Here is an 18,127-nt window from a genome sequence, read left to right on the forward strand (position 1 = left end):
TGCCAGTGGACCTGTGTTGGAACCATCTCAATCCTTCAAAGAGGCTTTATTAAAGCTGAACTCAAAAGAGAAGTGGCCAGAGTCTCAAATGCAATCTCCATGGTCCCTATTAAAATTTGCTTACCCTAATATACTAAGATGTCTACTGAGGACAGCCTTGGGAAGACTGAAAAAAGATCCTGTTAAAGCCTTCCTGCTACCTTTTTTTATTTGAACCTACCTAATGACGACCAAGATGTGACTCCCCTCCAAAACAAGGACAATCTGATCCAAGTTGGTTTGACTGTCTCCACCTATATAAAAAAGCAAGCAAAACTTTAGAGGCAGTTTGTCTTCTCCAAAAAAGTAAATATATACAATTAAAGTTTGGCTTACATAAGCACCCTGCTTTATATGTCAGGAAGGAAAACAATAAAAATATACAAAGGAGATTTTAAGAATGGGATTATGGACAAATTTTACTCTCTTTGACCAATTTTTCCATGAATATGTATTACTTACATAGTAAAAAAAAAGGTTATAAGACAATTAGACATACAGTAAAAATATAAAGGAGTAAACTAAAAACAGCAAACTGAAACTCCATTTTGAAAGTCAGACAAGAGTAGTGAATACACCAAAAAAGAAGTTCTTCCAATGGTCCCATTGATATTTTATCAGATCCAGTGAAGAACTAATAACCTTACCTTCCCCAGCAAAAAAGGAAAGAAAACCACTCATTCAAGAATGATTTGCTACAACATAGAAACACTAACCAACTCAGCAGGAACATTCTCAAGTTCTTTGCCAAAACACATTGATTTAGTGAGCACCACTAACTTATTCACTGAAATTGAATACTACATGCTTAATTCCTCATTTTTATATAATAGGTACCTCGTAGAGTAGCTGCTGGATTCACAGTTTTTCTTTCTTTGAGAACTGCTCCACAAACTATGTGCTGAATCTCTAATAACCTAATATGAACTACCTGAACCTGCCACACACCCCATCCCTAGTCAGCCCTTTTAAAAGCAGAACTAAACTCTACTGCCTCACCCCACACCCCAACACACACACACACACACATACAAACCACAACACCACAACCACTGTCACTACCTCTGAGTTGTATAAATTAAATTCTCTCCTGGCAGTATGGAATTAATAACTAAGAAATCCAGAGACCAGAAGTCATGGAAACTGAGGAACATTGATTGTAACATTTGGAAAGAAAGTAAATAAATTCTTGCCTCTGAAGTTCCCTGGGTGTCTGGATACCAACTATGCCCTAAACTTGATTTTCCTTCTTTGGAGTATGTGAAATGCCCTATTATTCTCCCAATATATTTTCATTTTCACTTAAGCTAATCAGAATCAAATTCCATTCTTGCAACCAAAAAAATCTCAATCAATATAACAGTATAACATGTTGTTAATTTCACCATTAGACTATTCATAAGGAGAGCTATAAGAATGATTTTCAAAGTGTAACATGAGAAGAGTAAAGGGGTATATTTAAAATCATCTGTCTGCTTTCCCTCTGATACTAATGGGAGTGTAGGGGTAGATAAGCTTTCAAAGTAATGTTTTTAAAGTAGCTGTAAAATAATATTAACAGAGAAATGTTTCTGCCAATATAACATGCAATGACCAAAGAAGTCACTTTAATGCATATTTTACATCCTCAGGTTCATGTCCTCCTTCCTCCAAAACACAAAGTCCCTCCATTAGCAAAAGGGGCTTTCACTATTTTCTTTTCCCCTCTGGACTCTATTCTCCAAATAGATTGTTTTTGGATTTTTTTCCTAATGATTTTTCCTTAGTCAAATGTTCTAGAGGACTTGGTGTCCAGGTCTCTCAGGAATACTTTCTACTTCTGACCAGATAATCTCATCAATCTGATGTTAAGAGTTGATCTAACCTCACTTGTCAACTACTTTATTCCCTCCCCTCCAAAAGAAAGAAAAAGATTAAAAATCAACGCAAAGGAGAAGCAGCTGTGGCTCAATTAGTTGAGCTCCTGTCTACCATATGGGAGGCCCTGGCAAACCTCTGGGGGCCTCCTTATGAAGGCAGCTCGCTGGCATGCTGTGGAGAGTCGCCAGCCTGTGCCACAGAGTGCTGATTCAGCAAGGTGATGCAACAAAAAGGGAAACAAGCAAAAACACAGAAGAGTGTGCAGCAAATGGACAGAGAGAGCAGTTAACAAGCAAGGCGCAAGGGGCAGGGGGAATAAATAAGTACAGACACAGAAGAATGGACAGCGAATGGACACAGAGAGCAGACAGCAAACAAAAAGCCACAGGGGGGGCGGGGATAATTTTTAAAAAGCATTTTTAAAAAATCAGTGCAAAGGAAGATGCCACCATATTTGTTGCCATGAGATGGAAAAGCCAAGGAACCCTAAAGATTGCAGCCAGCCAGAAGATACCACCCTCTGGGGAGTAAAAATTCTTGCACCTTCTGAAATGCTTGTTTCAATGCTACATGCTACATGAATTTCTAATCTACTCCACCAGAGAAGAAATTGTGATAGGAACTGAGCAAATGATAGAGGCTATAAAACCTACAGATGACTCTTTCCCAGAATCTCTAGAAGAAAGAATTGTATTTTATATTTACTCAACATTCATAATGCCCCCCCCCAACATTGGATACAGAAATAAAGGGGTTGGATCAAGAACAAGGCCCTGATGAGTCCCAAGCAGAAACCAATATTTCAGACATAGATCCTTTAGCTGGTTTCACCATTGAAGATGTAAAATTAGTACTGGGCCAAGTCACAGAGGACATAATTAGCATGCAGACGGAGATAAACAAAAAGCTGCAAATACAGGAAGCAGACTTTAATGCAAGAACAGAAAAACTGGAAAAGGTCCGAAGACTCGGTACAAGGGGAGCGATGCTAAACTTCACAGCAACAAACAAAACCAGCAGGAATAAAAGACTCTCCAGAGCAGCATATCTCCTTCATTTAGTTATGAGAGGAATACCAACTCCCATTTTTATTATCTTAAATAATTAGAGAAGTATTGGTCCCAATTTGCTATCTCCTGTCCCATAACAGCCTCTGAATTTATTGTAATAAGTGTAAATAAGAACATTTTTTATAGAAAGGTTTGGAGAATTACATATAAAAATACAATTACTTTTATGACACACCTTTGACATTTAAATAATAAATGCTATTCATCTTCAAGGAGAATGAAGCTAACTTTTAAAAAATAATGTAAGCTTCAGAACCAGGCTGTTTCAGGATTTTGCAGGGCAGGAGGTGTCTGGACATCAATTTCGTGGGAAGGTAATAGAGAAATTTCGTGTTAAAGATAAAATTGAGGCTCTCTTACACGGAGGTGGGGGCTGCCCACAGGATACTCCCTCCTGGGGTGGGTGGAGCCGCCGCACCCTGGCTGCAATTCCTGGAGGCTCTGTGGTATGGGGGAATTCATAAACCCTGAGTGAGCTATTGGGGGGCTAACAGGGCAGGAGGCCTTTGCAGACCGATTTGGGGAGATAGACAGGAGGTTTATTGCAAGGCGGGGAATTTTTGATTGTGGACACAAATAATAGCACTTCCGACTGCAGCCCCGCCCCCAAGGCCGGCTGCGTGAGATCTGCAGCGGCCTTAAATAGCTCAAAGCAAAGAGAAGTCACCAGGAGGCTATTTCAGGGCACGGCAGGGTTGGAGGCGGCTGGAAGCCAATTAGGGGAATTTTTTGCGAGAGATGGGATTTTTGATTTCGGACACTGATACAGCACTTCCGGCCCCCGCCCCCAAGCCTAGCTGTGGATCTACAGGGTCCTTAAATTGGCAACACTATAGAGGCGCCCCCACCTGGCTGTTTCGGGGGCCTGCAGGGCGGGAGGTGTCCTGAAGTCGAATTGGTGATACAGCCACAGAAGAGACCCTAGTGAAAGGGGGAATTGCGGGTTTTGGAAACATAGGTCAGAGTTTGTGGACGTGACCACTCCCATAGGGCTGGCACCCAGCTGCGGGGATCCCTGAAGGCTGTGTTGCACTGCGGTGCTCCCAGGCTCCCTGTTAACCAGATTTGAGGTTGCCAGGTCTGTGTTCCTTAAACCCTGGTGGCCCACACCCCAGAGACTCACACCTCTTGAGTCTGCAATATCACAGACTTTCCATCCCTGAATCCACCACGCCCTGAGGCCCATCTGAGGTCCTTGATTGTCCTAGCCCTCAATGTTTGTGTTTGTTTGTTTGTTTTAATTTTTAATTTTTAATTTTTTGTTGTCCTGGTTGCTAATATTGCCTTATTTCCTAGTCTTTTCTCCCATTGTATCCCCCAAGGTCTCTTTCTTTTTTCATTTATTTAGGGGTTTTTTATTGTTGCTGCTGTTGGTTTTCTATATCTCCTTTTCTTTTCCTTACGTGTTCCCCTCCCTTTTCTATACCCACTCCCCCCTTTTTCTTTCTTTCTTTTCTCTTTTTTTTTTTCTCTCTTTTCTCTTGTCCCTCATTTTCTTCTTATTTCCTTTTATCTTAATTATACAATAGGTGCTGCAGGGAACACCTCACATTTGCTGGGTTTCCTCATCCTCCATTGCCTCATTTTTGTGTGAATTGATTTTGGCTACCTACACTATCCCCTTTCCCCCACATCTTGATATCCTCCATCATCTACTGTCTCTCCTATATTCCACCTCCCTTTCTTTGATCCCCAAATCGTCTAACTCTTAATTTCTAAAACCTTTGTTTTGCTTTCTGTCTTTTATCCACTCTTGAAACTATTGCCTTTCTTTTCTCTTTCCCTCTCACAAAAACACTAGCCTATTAATTGATACCATATTCCTCCCATATTCAGTCGACTACCTCATTATAGGTACTCTACTTACTGCTAAACCACTACACAAGTTACATGAATCTAATATCCATCCTCCCAGATCTCATATTGTTGCTCTGTTAACATTTATTACCAATACTACTTTACACATTTTCCTTTCTTACACAATTGCCTTTCCCTGGCCCTAATACTTTCCTTCAAAGTGAACTCAGCCAGCAATAAGAAATTAGAATAAGAAGAACAAAGTGACAAAGAGAAGATACAATACTTTTGAAAAAACAACAGCTAATTAATCCCCAAGACTAGACAAAGAAGCTAAGGAACTGATTAAACCCATCAAGATAAAATGATGAACAGACAGCAACAAAAATCTACAAACCAAACCAGTAATCAAGAAAACATGGCTGAATCCAATGAACAAACTAAAAACCAGGAAGGGGAGGAGAACTTCACACAAGTAATTAAAGATCTCAGAACATATATCACAGACAAATTTAATGAAGTAAAGGAAGAGGTTAACAATATGAAGACAATACTTGGAGGGGAAATTGCAGACATATGCAAAAAGATAACAGATATGATGGGAATGAACACCACAGTTCAAGAAATCAAAAACACACTCGCAGCAAATAGCAGCAGATTAGAAGAGGCAGAGCAGAGAATAAACGATGTGGAAGACAGTACATCGGAAATCAAACAGATAGTACAATTGATCGATAAAAAGATAGAAAAAATCCAGCTAGGACTTAGGGACCTGAATGACAATGCAAAACGCACAAACATATGTACTATAGGCATGCAGAAGGAGAAGAGAAGGGAGAGGGATCAGAAGGAGTGTTGTAGGAAATAATGGCTGAAAACTTCCCAAATCTACTGAAAGAGACAGATGTACATATCCAAGAAGCAAAACATACCCCAAATATCATAAACCCCAATGGGCCCACCCCAAGACATATACTTGCCAAATTATCCAATGCTTAAGACAAAGAGAAAATTCTAAAAGCAGCAAGAGAAAAGAGAACCATCACATACAAGGGAAGCTCCATAAGATTAAGTGCTGATTTCTCATCTGAAACCATGGAGGCAAGAAGGCAGTGGTATGATATAGTCAAGGTACTAAAAGAAAAAAATTTCCAATCAAGAATACTCTATCCAGCTAAACTAGCATTCAAAAATGATGGAGAGTTCAAACTATTCACAGAAAAACAGAAATTTAAAGAGTATACCAACAAGAAACATCCCTTTCAAGAAATTCTAAAGGGAGTTCTCCAGGAAGAAAGGAAAAAACAGGACAGACAGAGTTGGAGGAGAGTGTAAGAGCAACAAAAAAGACAAAAAGAGAAACAAAACAAACAAACAAAACATGACAAACACAAGTCCAATCAAAATATGGCTAACATAAATAATTCCTTGAAAGTAATAACACTGAATGTCAACGGATTAAACTCACCTATCAAAAGATTCAGACTGGGACACTGGATAAGGAAATATGACCCATCTATATGCTGTCTACAAGAGACACATCTTAGACCCAGAGATTGATGGAGGCTGAAAGTGAATGGCTGGAAAACAATCTTACAAGCAAACAATAACCAAAAAAAAAAAGGCAGGAGTAGCTATATTAATATCAGACAAAATAGACTTTAAATGCGAAACAATTGTGAGAGACAAAGAAGGATATTAGTGAAAGGGAATATCTGTCAAGAAGAACGAAAAATCATAAATATTTATGCTCCTAACAAGGGCGCCTCTAAATACGTGAGGCAAATGCTGGAAAAACTAAGTGAAAGAATAGATGCATCTACAATTATAGTGGGGGATTTTAATACACCACTATCAACTCTGGACAGAACATCTCAAAAGAGAATCACTAAAGAAACAAAACATTTGAACAGTATATTAGAAGAGCTGGATCTAATAGACATATACAGATCATTACACCCAAACACAGCAGGATATACATTTTTCTCAAGTACACATGGATCATTCTCAATATAGGCCATATGCTAGGCCACAAAGGAAGGCTTAATGAATTCAGAAAGATCGAAATCATACAAAATAATTTCTCTGACCACAGTGGAGTGAAGCTGGAAATCTGCAAGGGCCGGAGGCCCAGATTTCACACCAAGATATGAAAATTAAACAGCACACTCTTAGAAAAACAGTGGGTCAAAGAGGAAATCTCAAAAGAAATCAATGACTACCTTGAAACAAATGATAATGATAACACAACATACCAAAAGTTATGGGATGCAGCAAAAGCAGTACTGAAAGGGAAATTTATAGCCATAAATTGATACATCAAAAAAGAAGAGCAAAAATTGAAGAACTAACTGCACATTTGGAGGAATTAGGAAAAAAACAACAAAGTAATCCCACAGGAAGAAGAAGGAAGGAAATAACAAAGATAAGAGCAGAACTAAATGAAATAGCAAATAAGAAAGCACTTGAAAAGATAAACAAGAAGACCAAGAGCTGGTTTTTTGAGAAGATCAATAAAATTGACAAACCTTTAGCGAGACTAACAAAGAAAAAAAGAGAGAAGATGCAAATACACAAAATAAGAAATGAAAAAGGAGATATCACCACTGACCCCACAGTAATAAAGACTATCATAAGAGGATACTTTGAAAAACTATATTCCAACAAAAATGACAACTGAGAGGAAATGGACAAATTCCTAGAAACACATAAACAGCCTATATTGATGAAAGAAGAAATTGAAGATCTCAACAAACCAATCACAAGTAAAGAGATAGAATCAGTCATTAAAAACCTCCCAACTAAGAAGAGCCCAGGGCCAGACAGCTCCACAGGTAAATTCTACAAAACATTCCAGAAAGAACTAACACTAATCCTGCTGAAACTCTTCCAAAAAATCGAAACAGAAGGAACATTGCCTAACTCATTCTATGATGCCAACATTACCCTAGTACCAAAACCAAACAGACACCACAAGAAAGGAAAATTACAGACCAATTTCTCTAATGAACCTAGACGCAAAAATACTTAACAAAATACTTGCTAATCGTATTTAACAGCACATTAAACGAATTATACACCACAACCAAGTGGGATTCATTCCAGGTATGCAAGGATGGTTCAACATAAGAAAATCAATCAATGTAATACACCATATAAACAGATTGAAGGAAAAAAATCACATGATTATATCTTTAGATGCAGAAAAAGCATTTGACAAAATACAGCACCCTTTCTTGATAAAAACACTCCAAAAGATCAGAATACAAGGAAATTTTTTGAACATGATAAAGAGTATATATGAAAAACCCACAGCCAACGTTGTTTACATGGAGACATCCTAAAATCCTTCCCCCTAAAGTCAGGAACAAGACAAGGATGCCTACTCTCCCCCCTTCTATTTAACATTGTCTTAGAAGTACTTGCTCGAGCACTGAGGCAAGAACCAGATATAAAAGGCATTCAGATTGGAAAGGAAGAAGTCAAAATTTCAGTATTTGCAGATGACATGATCCTATACATAGAAAACCCTGAGAGGTCTACAACAAAGCTTCTAGAACTCATAAATGAGTTTAGTAAAGTCGCAGGTTATAAGATCAATGCGCAAAAATCAGTAGCATTTCTGTACACCAATAATTAGCAAGATCAGGAGGAAGTCAAGAAACAAATACCATTCACAATAGTGAATAAAAAAATCAAATATTTAGGAATAAATTTAACTAAAGATGCAAAAAAATTATACACCGAGAACTATACAAGACTGTTCAAGGAAATCAAAGAAGACCTAAATAAATGGAAGAATATTCCTTGTTCATGGATAGGAAGACTAAATATTATTAAGATGTCTATCCTACCAAAACTGATCTACTCATTCAATGCAATCCCAATAAAAATCAACACAGCCTTCTTTAAGGAACTAGAAAAACTAACTGTGAAATTTATTTGGAAAGGAAAGAGGCCCTGAATAGCTAAAGACATATTGAAAAAGAAAAAAGAAATTGGAGGAATCACACTACCAGACTTCAAAACATACTACAAAGCTACAGTAGTGAAAACAGCATGGTATTGGCATAAGGAGAGACACACAGACCAATGGAATCGAATTGAAAGTTCTGATATAGAACCTCATATATATAGCCATATAATATTCGATAAAGCCACCAAACCCTCTCAACTGAGAGAGAATGGCCTATTCAACAAATGGTGCCTGGAGAACTGGATATCCACATGTAGAAGAATGAAAGAGGATTACCATCTCACACCATATACAAAGATAAACTCAAGATGGATCAAAGACCTAAATATAAGAGCCATGACCATAAAGACCTTGGAAAGCAGTGTAGGGAAACATCTACAAGAACTTGTAATAGGAAATGGCTTCATGAACTTCACACCAAAAGCACGAGCAGCAAAAGAACAAACAGATAAATGGGACTTCCTCAAAATTAAAGCCTTCTGCACCTCAAAGGAGTTTGTTAAGAAAGTAAAAAGGGAGCCTACACAGTGGGAGAAAATATTTGGCAACCATATATCTGATAAGAAGCTTATAACTTGCATATATAAAGACCTCATATATCTTGAAAATAAAAAGATAAACAACCCATTTAAAAAATGGGAAAAAGATTTAAACAGACACTTCTCCAAAGAAGAAATACAAATGGCTAAAAAGCACATGAAAATATGCTCCAAATCTCTAGCTATCAGGGAAATGCAAATCAAAACTACAATGAGATACCATCTTACTCCCATAAGATTGGCAGCTATAAAAAAAACAGAAGAATACAAATGCTGGAAAGGATGTGAAGAAATGGGAACACTCATCCACTGCTGGTGGGAATGCAGAAGGATCCAACCATTCTGGAGGGTAGTTTGGCGGTTTCTCAAAAAACTAAACATAGATTTGCCATATGACCCAGCAATTCCACTGCTGGGTATATACCCAGCAGAACTGAAGGCAGCAACACAAACCAATATATGCACACCAATGTTCATAGCAGCATTGTTCACTATAGCCAAAAGTTGGAATTGACCCAAATGCCCATCAACAGATGAGTGGATCAATAAAATGTGGTATATACATACAATGGAATACTACTCGGCTTTAAGAACAAATACACTACAAACACACGTGATAACATGAATGAATCTTGAGAACCTTATATTGAGTGAAGCAACCCAGGCATTGAAGGACAAATACTACATGACCTCAATGATATGAAATAAGCAAGCTGCCTCAGAGAGCTAGAGACTGGAAGATAGGCTTACAGGAAATCGGGGGGTTGAGGAAGAATGTAAGCTGACATCTACATGGGTGAAATCTATGATAAGCTGCAGGTAAGTATGTGTACAAGGAAGGGATAAAATGGGGGCATAGGGTTACCTTTGGGTGGGACTTTGGGGGTTTGAGGGGGGCTAGGGATGGGCGGATGGGAAATATTGCCCAAGAAATTGGGGAGAGGGTGGGGCAACACACGAACATAGGAGATTGTCAGGTGTTGGTTGAGTGTATAATGCTAAGAAAACCTTTTCAAAATATAATTAGGGAAGTTACCTGTTTAAGATACTCAAAGGGGATAATCTGACGCAGGACACACTCCTAGGGAATATCTGAATGCTCATTTTGCCAGAGTGGGTTATATCATTGGGTAGAGACCCATATAATGAAAGTGAAGGTAGACCCACAATCTAGGGAGGACTAATGCCATCAAATAGAGGGAACTGTATCTCTCAAGAGAAATGGTGGCTCCCAGGGCATTAGGGCAGTTGAGCGGGTCAGGCCCTCAGCACTGTTGCAAGTATCTCTGAACATGGCTCCTCAGGAAATGAAGATTGACTGTCACTGTGGGCCCCAAGGGGAGGGGGACATAGATATTGAATAGATGGAACCAGAGTAAATGTGAGGGCAAGGGAAGTGTTTCACAAGAGTATACAAGGATGGATATAAAACATGTAATATTACACCAAAAACATATAGGGGACGACAGACTAATAATGTAAACCATAATGTAAAACATAGGATAACTAAAAAATTTAGAAAACTGCATAGCCTAGAGTATAAACCACAATGTAAACACAAATGTTACCTTGTTTGAAAGCTATTTTCTCAATATCTGTACATCAGTTTCAGTAAATATGATATGCGTAAGTTAAAAGATTATCTCTGTGGAAGGGAAAAGGTTTTATAATGGATATGTGGGACTACTGTACATTGTATATTTGAATTACTGTGATCTAAGGCTCTTGTGAAGAGAAGCTCAATAATTAGGGGAAAAAGAAAAGAAAAAGATAGGATACAGAATTTTTCCAAATCAATATATATTCTATATCTAACCTTTAAACTCATCGCTATATTCTATTTTACTATTAAGGGAACCTGACATTATATTGGGCTTCACTGTTCAGGAAGTTTTGGATCACAGAGTGGTTCAACAATGGCAGCAGAGGAATACTGGTATGGGATGTTATTGACAGGGGACATATGGTTGACAGGGAGTTATACAGGGCATGTGTCCAGGGTGCATGGAAATGTTTGGATATACTCATAGTGGAAACAATTAAAAACAACAGCTGGGGGGGTACTGGGTTCCTGGCCGGGGGTGGGGTGGGGCTCTGTCGTGGTCTCTAGGGGAGCAGCGGCAGTCCTCCAAGTGCAATGGCAAGGACCAGGAAGGAATGAGGGTCCAACAGTGAGCCCCTGATACTAATGACTATGCTTGTGAGCCTATACACCTGAAATAAGAACAAGGCCTTGAGCAGCACTGTGCCTAAGGGTTCCCTCCTGACAGCCTCTGTGTTACTCAAATGTGGCCATTCTCAAAGCCAAACTCAGCATGTAAATGCACTGCCTTCCCCCCAGTGTGGGACATGACACCTGGGGATGAGGCTCCCTGGCTCCGAGGGATCACTACCAAGTACCAGCGGATGACATAACTAGAAAATGACCCTGAATTAAAGGTTCAACGCGGACCAGCAGAATATCCCTGTCTACATATAATAACAGGAGTTAAAAATGCTGTTTGACCTAAAGTAAGGGGGAAATGGAAAGGACAAATGAGTTCATATGGCTATGAGTCTCTAAAAAAGAGTCTGGAGGTTGTCAGAAGGATTGCCCTTATGCACACCTGAGCAGAGTATCAGAGACAGATAAAGTAGATACAACCCCAGGTATTGGTTCTTTTGAGAGCTAAAGAGACCCACAGGTTCTATGGTCATGGCAGATGGAGTTCACTGCCATGTCGGTTGGCCCTTCTTTGGAGCTAGTGTTTCTGCATGATGGAGCTGGACTCAGATGGGATCTCTTTTCACAAGCCTTTTATGCTACTTTACTGGAATTGTGTTTGGTGCTGGGGTTTAAGATATATTTAGGGGATTTGAATATCTGGACTGACAATATGATAGCCAGGCCCTGAACCTCAACAGACTTCAGCTCCTACACTGTGATTTATTGGACTTACCCCACTCAGCTAACATGGAGTTGAAGAATGTCAACCACCACACCATGGAGCCTAGAGTGCTTACAACTGAAAGCAGAAGAATTGCATCCAGTATCCATGTGGAATCTAAACCCCCTCTTGACATAGATGTGGAATGGACACAACCAAGCCAAGGTCCACAGGAAGGAGGAATACAGTAAGGATTAGAGTGGACTTAATGATATTCTATTCATGAACTATTGTGGTTAATAATCGAAAAAATGTGGCATTGGTGTAGAAAAAGTGGCCATGGTGGCTGCTGGGTGCGGGGAATGGGAGGAAGAGATGAGATGTGGAGGCATTTTCGGGACTTGGAGTTGTCCTGAGTGGTGCTGCAGGGACAATTGCCAGACATTCTATGTCTTCCCATGGCCCACTGGATGGAACGTGGGAGAGTGTGGGCTATGGTGTGGACCATAGGCCATGGGGTGCAGCGATGCCCAGAGATGTACTCACCAGATGCAATGGATGTATCATGATGATGGTGGAGAGTGTTATTGTGGGGGGAGTGGTGGGGTGGGGGAGGTGGGGGTGAATTGGGACCTCATATTTTTTTAATGTAATATTTTTTTTAAAAATGAATAAATAAAATTTTTTTAAAAATTCCAAACCAAAAAAAAAGTAAAAAAAGAAAAATTTTTTTAAAAAAATCAATGCCAAGAAAACAAGCTAAAATTTTAATTCAATAAAATAATATACCAAATCTACATCATAATTTGATAAATATAAAAAGATTTGTTTTGAATTAAAACAGTATCTTGTTAGAACACCTTGACCTCCAAGTAAAATTCCAACCTTAGTTCATCATCTAATTCCAGGATGTAACAGTAAGTGTGGATATTTATACTGAGAGGTAGTACTAACTCAAAGATGGGTGCTGACTCCTAGAAACTGCTCTGTACAGATCTGGCAATATATTCCCCTCCTCCAGCATACACACACAATCAAAGGCAGGCTGCAGTAAAGCCAGTCAGCATCTTCAAACACATTCAAAGATAATCTCAAATAGAAAATTGACCGTAGAAACTGGAATCAGTAAACATTTGTAGAAAAACAATATTATGAAGAGGAGGCACTAAAATCAACAACAAAAAAAGAATAATGCCAAAAAGAGTATAGTATAGTGTCTAAGAGTGTGATCTTTGTAACCAAATGGACTAGATATGAATCCTGTCTCTGCTACATACTTCCTGTAAGTCTTTGGAAAAGTTACTTTTTTATGCCTTAAATTTATCATCTATAAAATGGAGTAATAATAGCATCCACTTCTAACAATGACTAAAAGCACCAATACATGTAAAGTTGAAAACATACCAGGTACAAGGTAAGTAATACATACTGCTACTCTATATAAAGGTAGTATAATTAACATCCTCAAAGGGGTAACAAAGAATATCATTTTCATGAAACAAAAACAAGGCAATTAAGAAAAAAAATTAGCAAACTTAGAAATAATAGGCTGGCAGAAATAATACCAACAATAGATGGGGCAAATGACAGAATAATTGCATCTGAAGGCAAATTAGTGAGCTAGACTGAAGACAGAGTCAAGGACATCCCCCAGAAAAGATGGCAAAAGGTCAAAGAAAAGAGGTGGCAGACTTGGCCCAGTGGTTAGGGCGTCCGTCTACCACATGGGAGGCCCACGGTTCAAACCCCAGGTCTCCTTGACCTGTGTGGAGCTGGCCATGCGCAGTGCTGATGCACGCAAGGAGTTCCCTGCTACGCAGGGGTGTCCCCCGAGTAGGGGAGCCCCACGCGCAAGGAGTGCGCCCCTTAAGGAGAGCCGCCCAGTGCGAAAGAAAGTGCAGCCTGCCCAGCAATGGTGCCGCATACACGGAGAACTGACACAAGATGACGCAACAAAAAGAAACACAGATTCCTGTGCCACTGACAACAACAGAAGTGGACAAAGAAGATGCAGCAAATAGACACAGAGAACAGACAACCGGGGTGGGGGTGGGGGTGGGGGGAAGGGGAGAGAAATAAATAAATCAATCTTAAAAAAAAAAAAAGGTCAAAGAAAAGAAAATGATGAAAGGAAAATATGAACTGTTATCAAATTATATAGATGAATCAGCATTGACTGACCTGAACAATCTGATGATTCTTATATTCAGAAGCTCTAATCTGGGAAGTGGCTGTGGCTCAACAGATAGAGCATCTGCCTACCATATGGAGGGCCCAGCTTCTATACCCAGGGCCTCCTGACCCGTGTGGAGCTGGCCCATGTGCAGTACTGCTGCACACAAGGAGTGCCCCACATAGGGAAGCCCCACACACAAGGACTGCGCCCTGTAAGGACAGCTGCCCTGTGCGAAAAAAGTGCAGCCCACCCAGGACTGGCACCGCATACATGGAGAACTGACAACTGACACAGCAAGATGACGCAACAAAAAAAGGGACACAGTTTCCCAGTCCCACACGACAAGAATGCAAGCAGACACAGAAGAACACACAGTGAATGGACACGAAGAGCAGACAATGAGGGGGAAGGGGATAGAAATAAATATAATAAATCTTTAAAAAAAAAAAAGCTCTAATCATATGGAAATGCTAAATTTCAATAATCTTTAATGCCTACCTATTCAAATTTATGAAAACAAAACATCTTAAAGAAGAAAACACAATTGACCTTATTTTCTTCATAATATGAAAAGACTGATTTGGCTGATTGAAAAAGAATCAAATGTTCTTAACACTGGTTCTTCATAAATCTTTAAAGTTTAATATTTCATCTAAACAGTGACTTCAATAATGTACTCAACAATGAACCTATTTGCCCACCTCACCCTTCCAACCCAGGGTCTAAGGCCCAATTTGAAAAGGATACAGAAAATAAATCAAGCAAGAAGTATGGTACATAATAACATGAAGTACTAACTGTAATTATAAAAGATTCCTTTGAAATTATTGGGTACTCAGTAAAATATTTTGCTTCTACTTCAAGTGTTGAAACCACACTGTCTCTAAGAATTAATGTTTGTCCTCTGAGAAGACAGAGAGAAAAAGAAAAAATTAAAAAGGAGTGCCTACAACTCATACTGGTAAAGTAATTGCAAAACTCCCCTCCCTTCACCTATCCCCCATTGTTTTGTGGGGTTTGGAATGCCAAAGGACTAAATGACTATCCTAACAGGGAGTGGCAGTATTGAAATTAGGATGGAGAAAGGATGCAGGAAGGCAGGACTATTCTATAGTGAAAACTAATCCAAACATAAAGGAATACTGTCTGAAACAAGACAAACTCCTGTGGGTAGAAGAGCAAGGTATCCTGAAAGAAAGGAGGAAATTCATGTAGCACAGGTGACATAAAAGTGGTGCTTCTAACAGAAATGGATATCTGAGAACAGGGCTACAAAGCCAGATGAGATAGGACCAGAAAAGGAATAACAGGGCTTAACTTCTTGGGTACTTTTCCTTAGACCATGGGAAACCCCATGTTTAGCATACAGCTCTAAATTTCATCTTCAATTACTATAATTCCCTTTATTCCAATTTTTTACAGCCTTATGTGATGCTGTTCAAAAGAATAAAAGGCAGTCTGGCCTGCATTCCACTTAATGTTGGCCTATGTGAGAAAAGAATCCTACTGAAGGGACCATAACCAGAAGTTCACCTGCAGTAGAATACAAGCCCATGGCAGAGTTGGAAATGGTGGGGTAGACTATACAACATTAAGAGCAGCTCTCTGAGTAGATAACTCACATAAACCTCCTCTCTTGAAACATAAATGGATTGGAAAAGTCAACAACTGAAATACATTAAAACTTCTAATGGCATATTTTCAAAATCATAGTTTTGAAAACTTAGAAATAATGGATATAGTTCCAATTCAAAATCTTGCAAGTGTAATACTTTTAAAACTCTTTAACAAAGCCAGTCCCCACTGCTGAAGAATGATGACACAGACATAAAAATAAGGGTACAAAATTATTAAAACTATTTTAAAAGTTATTCTCCATTGTTCCTCAACACAGCTGAAATATATATTGCTTGTTGAGGGGCTTTAAATATTTCACTTTACTAAAAGTTTACTCAAATTTTTAACTTTATCATTTTCCTTCTTTAGACAAAACTAGATAAAACAATTCATACTAAATCTAATATTCCAAGAAAACAGAAAGCCCACTGAAGCCCATCTTCCTCTTTGTATTGTATTAATAATTGGCTTAAGGTAATGACTAGGAGTTACATAATTTCAAAACTCAATATCAACATTTCATTTTAAGCAGATGAGGCGCAAGCAGTTGAGCACCTGCCTCCCACAGAATTGGTTCCCAGTGCCTCCTGGAAAAAATAACCAGAAAAACAAACAACAAGCAAAACAAACAAAAAATCCAATTCAGGGAAGCCAATGTGGCTCAGTGGTTGAGTGCTGGTTCCTACATATGAGGTCCCGGGTTCAATACCTCACCTTGGGTACCTCAAGAAATAAAAAATAAATAAATAAAACAAACAAAACCCTTCATTTACTCATTTATTAAAGGAAAATTTATTACTACATTCCAGGTGCTATGAAACATATTTCACATTTCTACAAAGAATAAAAAATATACATGACCAATAATTGTTAGAGAAAAAATTACTTAAAAAGTATGAGTTTGTTTTTAATTAAAGAAAGAAATTTGAGAACTATAAAAATATTTTTAAAGTCTAAAGTATCCCTATAGTTATATATATTGCCTTGGTTAAAAGTAATGCTTTTCCTAGAAAAGCATTCCAAAAAATACATGTATGTATCTAACATTACATTATCTTCCTCGAATTCAGCTTAATAAAACTGCTAATACAGTTACAGTTAATAATACAGTTATGGTTAAATATTTGTGACATAAATAATCCCATTTTATTACAGAACAGGAAAAATAACCTTGAAAAACACAAAAATCTATATGTATAGACCTAATAAAAAACTCAAATTCATATTTGTCTCTGTAAAGACTGAATTAAATTTATATTCTATAAAATAATAAAAGTAAGTCATCCTAATGTTCATATTAATCTTAGTAAGAGATATGGTCACACACCTTCTTAGCATCCTTGAGTGATTCCCAGACAGATTTTCATTAAAAATCTGCTCCCTAACTCCAACAGATGACTTCAGACGTCATTTCTGGTACACTCAAACAGAGGTGATTATTGCCCCTTTGTTATACCCCAATACCAAGTAAATATAACTGCATGTGCGATTACCATACTATGTCACCAGTGTTTGTTTACATTACTTAATCTTAAATTTGACCTTGAGCTCCTTGCAAAAAAAAGTATCTTATATATCTTTATTTCTCTAACACCAAAAGTAATATTATAACCAGTATCATCTTTTAGTGCAAATTCCTCTATCAAGGCTTCCTGAGAGGCTTTATTTATCAAGAGTCTGCAAACTACCATGGAGGAGGTAGGACCTAAATCCTGAGTGCAGCTTGTTTTGTACAGTCCAGGAGCTAAGCATTTTTTTTACATTTTTAAATGATTGAAAAAATTAAACAATATTTTGTGATATGTGAAATTTACATGAAATTCAATATCAGTGTCTATAAATAAGTCTTTACTGGAAAACAGGCATGCTCATTCATTTACATACTGTCTACGGTTAATTTTGTGCTATAAGAGCAGAGTTAAGTAATTGAGACAGAGACCATATGGCCCACAAAACCTAAAATATTTACTATATGGTTCTTTACAGGAAAAATTTGCCAATGCATGTTATGGGTGAAAGGAGGAAAAAGGAGGGGAAGTGAGAGAAGTGGCATAACCAAATATTTACTGAGACATTTATGCACCAAACATTATTAAAAAAACAAGTTATACACTGTCAATGACTCGAGATATAGATAAAACTTAACATAATGTGGTAAGTGCAAATGGAAAAGAGTGGTTTGGAAA

General features: G+C 38.3%; 1 protein-coding gene across 8 annotated transcripts in view; it reads right to left on the bottom strand.

The window, feature by feature from the left end:
• ABCA5 (ATP binding cassette subfamily A member 5) overlaps window positions 1-18,127 on the bottom strand; it is a 95,247-nt gene that overhangs the window by 73,854 nt on the left and 3,266 nt on the right. For all 8 annotated transcript variants that reach the window (XM_058284632.2, XM_058284637.2, XM_071210785.1 and 5 more), the window contains exon 2: window positions 221-293. The gene's annotated coding sequence lies outside the window, so the exon portion shown is untranslated. The remainder of the gene's footprint in view (window positions 1-220; window positions 294-18,127) is intronic.

Source organism: Dasypus novemcinctus, chromosome 21, assembly GCF_030445035.2.
Source record: "Dasypus novemcinctus isolate mDasNov1 chromosome 21, mDasNov1.1.hap2, whole genome shotgun sequence".
Taxonomy (NCBI): Eukaryota; Metazoa; Chordata; class Mammalia; order Cingulata; family Dasypodidae; genus Dasypus; species Dasypus novemcinctus.